The 10,498-nt window shown below is 37.2% G+C and overlaps 1 pseudogene; it reads right to left on the bottom strand.

The window, feature by feature from the left end:
* Positions 1 to 7,680: 7,680 nt before the first annotated feature.
* Positions 7,681 to 8,981, bottom strand: LOC145116150 (cyclin-dependent kinase F-4 pseudogene; annotated as a pseudogene).
* Positions 8,982 to 10,498: the final 1,517 nt, after the last annotated feature.

Raw genomic sequence — 10,498 nt, 5'->3', positions numbered from 1 at the left:
GTACTAGGAGAACTTCGCGAAAAGTCTCTCCCTCCTCAATATCTACAACACCTCCCTCAAGTGCTCCTCATGCTGCTCCTGAGTCATGGAATAAACCAAGATATCATCTATGAAGACTATCATAGACCGGTCCAGCATCGGTCTGCACACGCGGTTCATGAGATCCAAGAACGCGGCAAGAGCATTGGTGAGCCCAAACGGCATCACCACGAACTCATAGTGACCATAGCGAGTCTGAAAGGCTGTCTTCGGCATGTTGTCGCCCCTGAATCGCATCTGGTGATAACCCGATCGCAAATCAATCTTGGAGAACCAATATGCACCCTGAAGCTGGTCAAATAAATCATCAATCCTCGGGAGGGTTTATCGGTTCTTCACCGTTACCTTATTCAACTCTTGGTAATCTATACACATCCGATGTGACCCGTCCTTCTTCCTCACAAACACGATCGGGGCTCCCCATGGCGAACTGCTCGGCCTGATAAATCCCCTGTCCAATAGCTCTTGCAGCTGTGTAGACAACTCCTGTATCTTGGGAGGAGCCAACCGATATGGTACCTTGGCTATCGGAGCTACACCAGGGACTAGGTCGCCTTACCCTTATCCCGTGTATCCATGACATAGGCGACATAACTTGTGCAACCCTGCTGTACGTAGCGTCTCGCCCTCGCTGCTGAACACAAGGTCGGTCCACCCTATGGCCTCTCGCCCTAAATCACAAAACGTCCCCCACTTGGGGTCCGAACCCATACAAGCTGCTGCTCGCAGTCGATCACTACCATATTGGGGCTTAACCAATCCATACCCACGATAACCTTATTCCCCCGCAGGGGAATAGGGAATAGATCCACCAAAAACTGCTCATCGAACAACTCTAGTGTACATCCCCGATGAACCCTCGCCACTTGTACAGTCCTATAATCCGCTATATCTACATCAAGAGGACAGTCCAGCTCCCCTGGAGTTCCAACAAATCGTTTGCTAAGTACGAGCGATACAAAAGATCGGGTAGCCCTCGAGTCAAAAAATACCAGAGCAGATATGCCGTTCACAAGGAACGATCCTATAAGGAAATAGATAAACATAAGCAACAATAAATATCAATAAAGAGATAAGAAGAAGATACATACCAGTCACGACGTCGGGTGTTGCACATACCTCCTCTGCGGTCAACTGGAAGGCTCTGCCCTTCGCCACTGGTGCCTCTGTCCGGCCCTGACGGCCATCAGTAATCCTCAACGTAGCAGGAGTGGGTGCCACCACCTGTCCTGCTGCTGCTATACTCGAACACTGGGACCTCTTGTGGCCCCTCTGACTGCACTGAAAGCAAATCAGATCAGATACAGTCGGGGCGACAGTGGTAGCAGAACAGTCCCTGCTAACATGACCAGTTCGACCGCACTTGAAGCAGCCAGAACTATCTGCCCTGCACGTCCCCTCGTGCGACCTACCACACTTTCCGCAACTGCCTCGGCCCTGCTGGCCCTTCCCTCGGGAATCTACCTTGGGCTTCTTGCCCGAACCCTCCACACTAGATGCCACATCTGTTTTCCTCTTCCTCTCCATCTCTAAATCTCTCTCTCTCTCTCTCTCTCACTCACTCACTCACTCACTCTCTCACTCACTCTCTCTCTCTCTCTCTCTCTCTCTCTCTCTCTCTCTCCCTGGCAATCATATCCTCTAGTGTCTTGTAGCTGGATCGGCTCACAAGCTGCCGAATATCGCTCTTCAACATCTCATGATACCATGCCTTTTTCATCTCCTCGTCCACCACATACTGCAAAACAAGAAGGGACCTCTCCCTGAACATAGCGGTGATCTCCGTCACCGTCTCAGTCGTTTATCGGAGATCCTGGAACTCCCTAGCAAGCTGCTGCACCTCAATCACAGGTGAAAATTCGGCCCTGAACCTGGCGAAAAGTCACTACAAGTCATCGCTTCAAGAGTTGCATCATCTCCAATGACATTTCCAACCTCCTCCCACCAATCACGCACCCTGTCCTTCAGAAGGCAGGAAGCAAGTCGGACCTTGTCCCCCTCGGGACATCTGCTGGTACGAAAGGCGATGATGACATCAGCCAACCACCTGCTGTTAGCAATGGGGTCCCGAGCCCCATGATAGTCTGGAGCCCAACAAGCTCGGAACTCCCTGGATTTCATCATGTGTGCCCCCATCATGGCCGCCATATCAGTGAGGAAAGCACTCAACCTCTCGTCAAGAATCTACAGAATGCCCTCCTTGACCGTACCAAAGATCACAGGAGTCTGATCCAATATATCGCGCATGATCTCAGATGAAATGAACTTCCTCATCTGATCATCGAACTGCCCGACTCCAGAGCCCGAGTCTGATCCCTCACCTACGCCAGAGCTGCCAACTGGCCTAGTGCGTAGCATCACCATATTGAAAATATACCATAACAAGCATCAGTATAGTCATCATAACTCGAGGGATCACACATACTACAAGTTCACTGGGTTCATCTCAGCCTTCCTTGACTCGAGTACGGATCCTCTGCTTTCAGTTGTACGGGTTCATCTCAGGCTTGTCCTAGGGTAACCTCCGTCCTACTCTCTGCCACCAGCTGTATAAGAAGTCCCTGCTATCTCCCCTAAGTAGCTCGCGAATACCATTACATATCACTAAGACTAGATAATTCTTCGAATGAGAGGTCCTACCCTACAACAGTTAGAATCAGAAGAGAGCTACAAAATAGAGCTAAACCTGACCTTCTGAAACTATTTAGTCCTCGTAATATGTAACTTAACATATTCGTTTACTAGTTAGGTAAAGATAACTAGGACTCCTAAAAGCACAAAGCAAGCAACATTCGAGCATTGAGTAACCATAATCAAGCATATCCTACTCAGGCCATCATATTACTGACTAATCAGTACTAGCATACAGTTCAATAAGCTCATACAATAGGCATATAAGGCATCATTTCTAGATCCTTAGCCCTAAACTAGCATGCAGTTCTCATACACATATAACAGGCATACAAGGCATCATTCCTAGATCCTTAGCCCTAATCTAGCATGCAGTTCTTATAATCATAACATAACAAACTTGTATGGGCAATTTTGGAGAACTTACTTGAGCTCAGATGATTGCATGCACCACACCCTTTTTTCTCTTTTCTAGAATCCTTTTTACAAAAATGGTTTTCTTTTGAAAATTTTATACCAAGTCCTCAGTTTGAGTCCAAACATACCCGAGAGCACGCCTGAATCCCACAAACCAAGGCTCTGATACCAACTTGTAACATCCCAAAAATCATGACCAAAAAATTCGTTTTTATTTATTAAATAAACATATTTATCAAAATCATTCCATCCAAAAACATAAGTCAAAGTATCAAATCAGATTATCTCATCAAAACTCATATAAACATATCAGAGTAAAAACATCCCAGGCTAAAATCATGGTGTGTGCACTGCAGTCATCCCGAGCTATTCCCTTTGCTACCGGAAGTACCTGAAACCAAAACTGAAAATTATAAGCACGAAGCTTAGTGAGTCTCCCCAAACTAGCACATATGATACACATAATCATGCTACTAGGAGATACGGGCGCCGCCCACACTCAAGGAGATACGGGCCCCGCCCACACTCGGCTAACTAGGAGATACGGGCCCCGCCCACACTCCACTGTCCACGAGATACGGGCCCTGCCCACACTCAGCTAACTAGGAGATATAGGCCCCGCCCACACTTTGCTGAATACGAGATACGGGCCCCGCCCACACTCGTCTAACTATGAAATACGGGTCCCACCCACACTCAACTACTAAGCATACATACAAGTATCACATAGACAACAAGTATAATCAAATCTATCAATCAGTCCTATATCCATACCCAAATAATGCTATGAGATACGGGCCTCATCCACACTCAACTATCTATGAGATACGGGACCCGCCCACACTCGGCTAACTAGGATATCCGACATAAAACCTTGGGAGTTGATAATAATCACCTGCCTTGATGTGTTTTATTTATTTTAATCTGAGGTTACAAAGATTATGAAAGTAATATGAGTACAAGAGTAATGTTAGGGATAATAGTGTATGTTTTGTGCTAGATACATGTGTTATTTATAGTCTAGTGTAAGTAACAAGAAGTCCGATAATACTGGGATCCTCCAGAATCAGCACATGAACGTTATTTGACTTGGTATTCCGGGTCTTTTTCCTGGTTGAGATGAATCTCCGTTGAGAATGAGTCTTGTTTTGATTAGTTCTGCACATGTGAGAAAAATAAAGAAAACATAGTTGTACAAGTGTTAGAAATATTAGTGGTAATAGTCAGGATCTTTTGATATGTTTAAGGAAACTTAGATATCTTTGAGATCCGAGATCCTGGATAGGATTGACGATCTTTACCCTAACAAGAATTAATTTAGACTTAATCAGAATTAATTGAAAATTAATTTTGGATTAACTGAAATTAATTAGAGGTACAAGTGTTGAATTACAATTGCTTAATAGTTGAGCAAAGGGGCAGTTCTAGATCCTTCCTATCCCTAGACGGTTTTGCTAGGGTTTAGGAGAGGTTCTGGAAGCATCCAAGTGCAGATAAGGAAACTGATTTAAATTGGATTAAAATATATTATTTTAATATTCAAATTAGGGTTCATCATAGATAATTGGTAGCTATAAATAGGCCCCTTAGGGTATGATTTTTGGCAACTTGTTCCCTTGTGAAGCTAGAGCCGAAAATCCTTCTCCCTCCTCTCTCCTTGAATATTTTCTAGGGGTTCCTAGGGTTTGGGTGTGACCATTAAAGACAACCATAATTTTGGTGCTAGCTTTCTGAAGTGCAACTAAGGATCAAAGAGTGATACATACGACTGTAACACTTAAGGTATGTAATTGTACTTGTGAATTTCGATCTCACCCGGGGTTCATGATAGTTTCACTAGTATATTGTTATAATGTGTAAAGATATAAATCCATATGTTGCATGTGTCCACAATTAGATTTTATAATAATTCCAATGTACAAATATGTTTAATGTAACCTATAAAACCCATCACTTCTGTCATTCGAAAAAAAATCAAGATCAAGTCTCTTTTAGCCTCTTTATTATCGTTACTTACCAAGGATATGTAGTATTGAGTTTTTTTTTTTTCTGATGCATTTTAAGATCGACTATTTAAAACACTTTTCTTTTTATGAAGATTTTGGCAATTGAGGATATAAAAAGGAGACTAAATTATATAAATAATGGTTCATACGGTTTACAAAAAGTTATAAGTTACTCCATAATTATTATTTTCATATGTATTGTTCATATGGTTACAATTTTTTGTGTGGTTGGTCTTTGACTCATGTAAAATGAAAATTTCAACCTTTTTAATATCTTTTATCTTTTTACCATTTAAATTATATTGATCTACCTTATTCGTCGGAAAATCATAATGTGTAATTACAAATAGCCGTTGCGGAAGTGATTTCTGGATTGAACCTCGATTTCAGGGGTGTGGAAACCAAGAACAAGTGCCGATGATCGGGGTCGATGGATATTACGTTGGTTTGTTTTATGGGGTGTGGAAACAATGAAAGTTGATTGTCATTGTAGGTTAAATAAAATAAATTGCATATTAGTTATGATAAAAATAATAAAACTAGCTACCATTTAACATATTTTTTTCGATCAATTATAGGCTTGTTTCACCATACAATGGTATGTTTCATGTTGCGCTATCATCTCCAAATATATATCACTGTCTAGGGTGATTCCTAATAGATCCCTAAAAATATTTTATGAGAAGTTTGGAAGAATGACATTACAAAGTAGCTTCTAATAAGGCTATGTGTCATAGGGCTAGGGGTGAGCATGGGTCGAGTTGGATCGGGTTTGGCCTAAACCTGAACCCAAAACCGACTTATCGGTTTTTAGAAATTAGAACCCATCCCAACCCAAAACTGATGGGTTCGGTTTTTCGGTTCCTCGGTTTTCAATGGGTCGGTTTCGAGTTTAAACCCCAACCTATTTGAAATTTTAACTTGTGAGATATGATAAGCATGTCTCATACATAAGAGATGAAGAAGAGCTATGTTTCATTTTCTCGAGAAAGATTCGAACTTGGGGCATCCAAATTAAGTATTCAGAGCGTTACCACTTGGAGAGCTCGGTGGTACTTGTATATTTTGTTCACAATATCATAATATAATGCATATAAAATTAGTATAATGCTATACAAAAGCATTTATATAGCAGTAAAATGAAAAAAATGAAATGTCAAAAAAAAGTTTCAAACTCACAACCTTCATAACAACACTCGCCTAAACCAACCGTTTCTTTTGTTATCATTTCACTAAACATATTTATATTATATATATATATATATAATATTTTTTAAACGTTATATATAATCGGTTCGGTTCGGTTTTTTTTTTTGGTTTTACCAAACCCAAACCAAAATTTTATGTTTTTGAAAAATCTAAACCCAAACCATAGGTTTATGCTTCAGTTTCCGTTTTTCGGTTTTGGTTTTGTCGGTTTTTTAGGATTTTTCGGTTTTCGTGTTCGGTTTTGCTCACCCCTACATAGGAGCGCCGGAGTCAATGACGCTTAACGTGGAGCATTAACGTCTGACAAGAACACCCTTTGGGTAGGGTAGTGCCTGCAATTCACACCTCTTGTAGTGGTTCTAGCCACACCACACTCTCTCTATCTTTCTCTTTACTGTTATATTAATGAGTTTTTATTAATTTCATATAATATTTTTTTTGCCAAAAATATAAAATGGTTGATGATGTGTTTGGGAACACTTTTGAAATAGTATTTGTGTTGCAATGGTATGAGAAGTTTGAAATACTAATAACATTGCAGGTTGTCAAGTGACAATTAATTGTTGGATGTGACATTGCAACCTATGTATTATCCACTCCTAAATTTACATATAACTTGAAATCTACCATAATAAATAAGAATGATTTTGTTACATATCATATTCGCTTTCATTTTAACACTTGTCATTTTCTAAATTTTTTTTGAATTATTTAATATCCACTTGTCATTTTTATAGTTTTTTTTATTCAAATTTCACCTATTAAATGTCACCTCATATTAATTAATTTTATAAATATATTAATTAATGTACATAGTCACTTTCTATTTCTAAATTCTTCTTTCTATAAATATATTAATTAATGTATATATAGTACATTCCATTTATGAATTTATAGTAATTAATTTTTATTAATATAGATTAGTTAAGACAAAATTACATAAATAGTCCATGTGATTAACAAAGGTCACAAACTCTCGTTACTTATTATTATCATTATTATTTTTATGAACATGATCTTTGTGGTTACCAAAACTTACGTAAATGATATTTTTTTTGTTCACACCGTTATTTTGGTCCTTTTAATAAACCCGTATAATACACGGTTATCACACCTAGTTTTTTATAAAATATAATTTATATTCTCATTTGTATTTTAGAATGTACATGTTATCATTTATATATATTTAAATATATATAGCTAGAGTGATATCTTAAATATGATCCCTTGAAAAATGACTAGCGATTCAGAAATTTTAATAATAGCAATTTGCAAGTAAAGCTTTCAACCAACAGCTATCTTTTATCAATATTGATTAAACAAAAAATAAATCCAGTAGATGAATACTAAAATTGTGCATGCTTCGACTTTTGAGCCAAAACCAAACTATTTCTCCCACCTCACAAATCAAATGAATGTTTTTAGAGCATATGCATCAGGTCTTCTATCGGATCCACTTCTTCTCAAACCAATTGCGCGCAACTCTTCGAACTTCTTGTCTGCTTCAACAACGCCCGTTTCCATGGTAGGTCCTGGTTGAGATGGATGGCTGGTGTAACATGGTAACAGCTGTCGAAGAAAGGATGTTCAAGTGCCTCCATAGCTGTGGGCCTCATGCATGGATTCCAGGAAAGAAGTGTAGCAATCAGACACAATGCTTCGCTGCTTGCAGATGGTAACAGTGACGCAAGAGGCATACCAGGATGATCTGGGAACCGATAATTCATATTGCGTGCAAGTTGAAGTCCCTCACTCCATTTGCTTTCTGTTGGACTTCCGATCACACTGCAGATCTTATACAATACTTCTCCCCCACTATCACCTCTAAACAGTGGCCGATGGGTGAACAGCTCCGCCATGATTGCACCCATTGCCCACATATCAACTGCAGCATCATACACAGAAGAATGGAGAAAAACCTCAGGGGCACGATACCAGCGTGTTGTGACATAATCGGTATATGGCTGTTTCCCATTGGTCTCGCGAGCTTGACCAAGATCAGCAATCTTTATGACATTCTTGGAAAGAAGAAGGTTGTCTGGTTTCATGTCACGATGAAAGTAGCTGTTGCCATGCATGTACGCAAGACCTTGAAAGATTTGGAAGCACAAGTTCTTAATCTCATCTTCCGAGAAAGTCTTGACTCTCATAAGTTGGAAGAGACTGCATTGCATGTATTCGAACACCAAGTACATGATGTGGTTTACTTTGAAGACTCCCATGAGGTTTACGATATTGGGATGATTCATCTTCCCCAGTGCCTTGACTTCTATCAGATTTGTGCATTCTTCCACCGAGGGATACTTCAAGTTCAGTTTCTTGACCGCAACCACTTCACCGGTTAGTTTATTCAATGCTGCGTAGACAACCCCAAATGATCCACGCCCAATTTCCTTGATTCTTTTGTACTGTTCCATTGTGTATGTCACTTTCTTTTTCACGAACACACACAAACGAGGAAGAAGAACCGATGAAACACAAAAATCGAGGAAGGGGCTCAAGATAAGGGATACAGAACGAAGAAAAAGAAAGGGAGTATTGGGTCGACAGTGCTTAGTGAATGTGAATGTAGGGTATTATTTATACCGACTGCTGACAACTGATCGAGAGATTTTCATATATGGAAGGTTTCTGGGTTTAAGGAGTACTTGTAGTTAGTTTAGGATCGATTTGATTTACTTTGGCTCCACGGCTTCTCTTCGATCTAGACATTTCCATATATATATATATATATATATATATATATATATATATATATATATATATATATATATATATATATATATATATATATATATATATATATATATATATATATATATATAGGGTTATCTTCATGTGAGACGGCCTAATTTTGTGAGACCGTGAGACGTATTTTTTTTTATTTTTTTTTAGTTAATTCAAGTTCCGAAAATAATATTTAAAAAAAGAATTTTTGGATTTTTCTATTTATTTTGCATTTTAAAATTATTTTTTAGAATATGTACAATGTAATATTCTATTAGAATATTTCACGTATTTTTCAAAAAAAATGAGATTTTTTTTTAACTTTTTTTAATTAATTCAAGTTCCGAAAATAATATTTAAAAAAAGAATTTTTAGATTTTTTCATTTATTTTGCATTTTAAAATTATTTTTTAGAATATGTCAGTGTAATATTCTATTAGAATATTTCACGTATTTTTCAAAAAAACGGTTTTTTTTTATTTTTTTTAGTTAATTCAAGTTCCGAAAATAATATTTAAAAAAAGAATTTTTGGATTTTTCCATTTATTTTGCATTTTAAAATTATTTTTAGATTTGATCTTACGGTGTCACAAAATTAGAATGATCTCAAATGAACCTGAACCTATATATATATATATATATATATATATATATATATATATATATATATATATATATATATATATATATATATATATATATATATATATATACTTGCCTAATCGGATAAATATTTACATATTTTAACAAAACAAACTGAAATTTGAAATTAACAAAATCCATAATATATATATGGCATATGCAATCTGGCGGTTTGGAGATCATTGATGCTCCCGCCATGTGGTATTCACTGATCACTCTATAAACGTCATGTTTACTTCATGATCACGCATTCTTTAAAAAAAATCAAACACAAGTCAAATTAATAAGTTTTTTTTTAACCAAAAAAGCGTATTTTAAAATTATATTTACCAAATAGATATAATTTTAAAAATATTCACCAATTATGTGTAGTTTAAAAAATTTATATTTTTTTAAAAAAACTTTCAGAATTATTCAATATTTACTGTTTTTAACATATATATATATATATATATATATATATATATATATATATATATATATATATATATATTACTATTTTATAAACTTTTTGCGATCATATTTTACCAAACTTTTTTTTTTACAACCACAAACACAACCATCAAGATTTACATTTATTTGCAGCAACCATCAACACTTACATTTGTTTTTTCTTTCGATAGCAACCAGTAGCGCTTACATTACGCATTAAATGACAATGCAATATATGAAATTAGCATATATTGATAATCAAATTAAAAGTATAATACAGATACAACATTAGAAGTAGTTCACTCTCAGCAGCACCGCTTCGTTCATGCTTCAATTAATTTTCTATCAATGTACATCAGTCGTTCATGCTTCCGCCCATACACAAAATACATAAA

Source organism: Lactuca virosa, chromosome 5 (assembly GCF_052849685.1).
Source record: "Lactuca virosa cultivar CGN04683 chromosome 5, Lactuca_virosa_CGN04683_v6, whole genome shotgun sequence".
Classification (NCBI taxonomy): Eukaryota; Viridiplantae; Streptophyta; class Magnoliopsida; order Asterales; family Asteraceae; genus Lactuca; species Lactuca virosa.
This window is presented reverse-complemented; position numbering and strand designations above follow the sequence as displayed.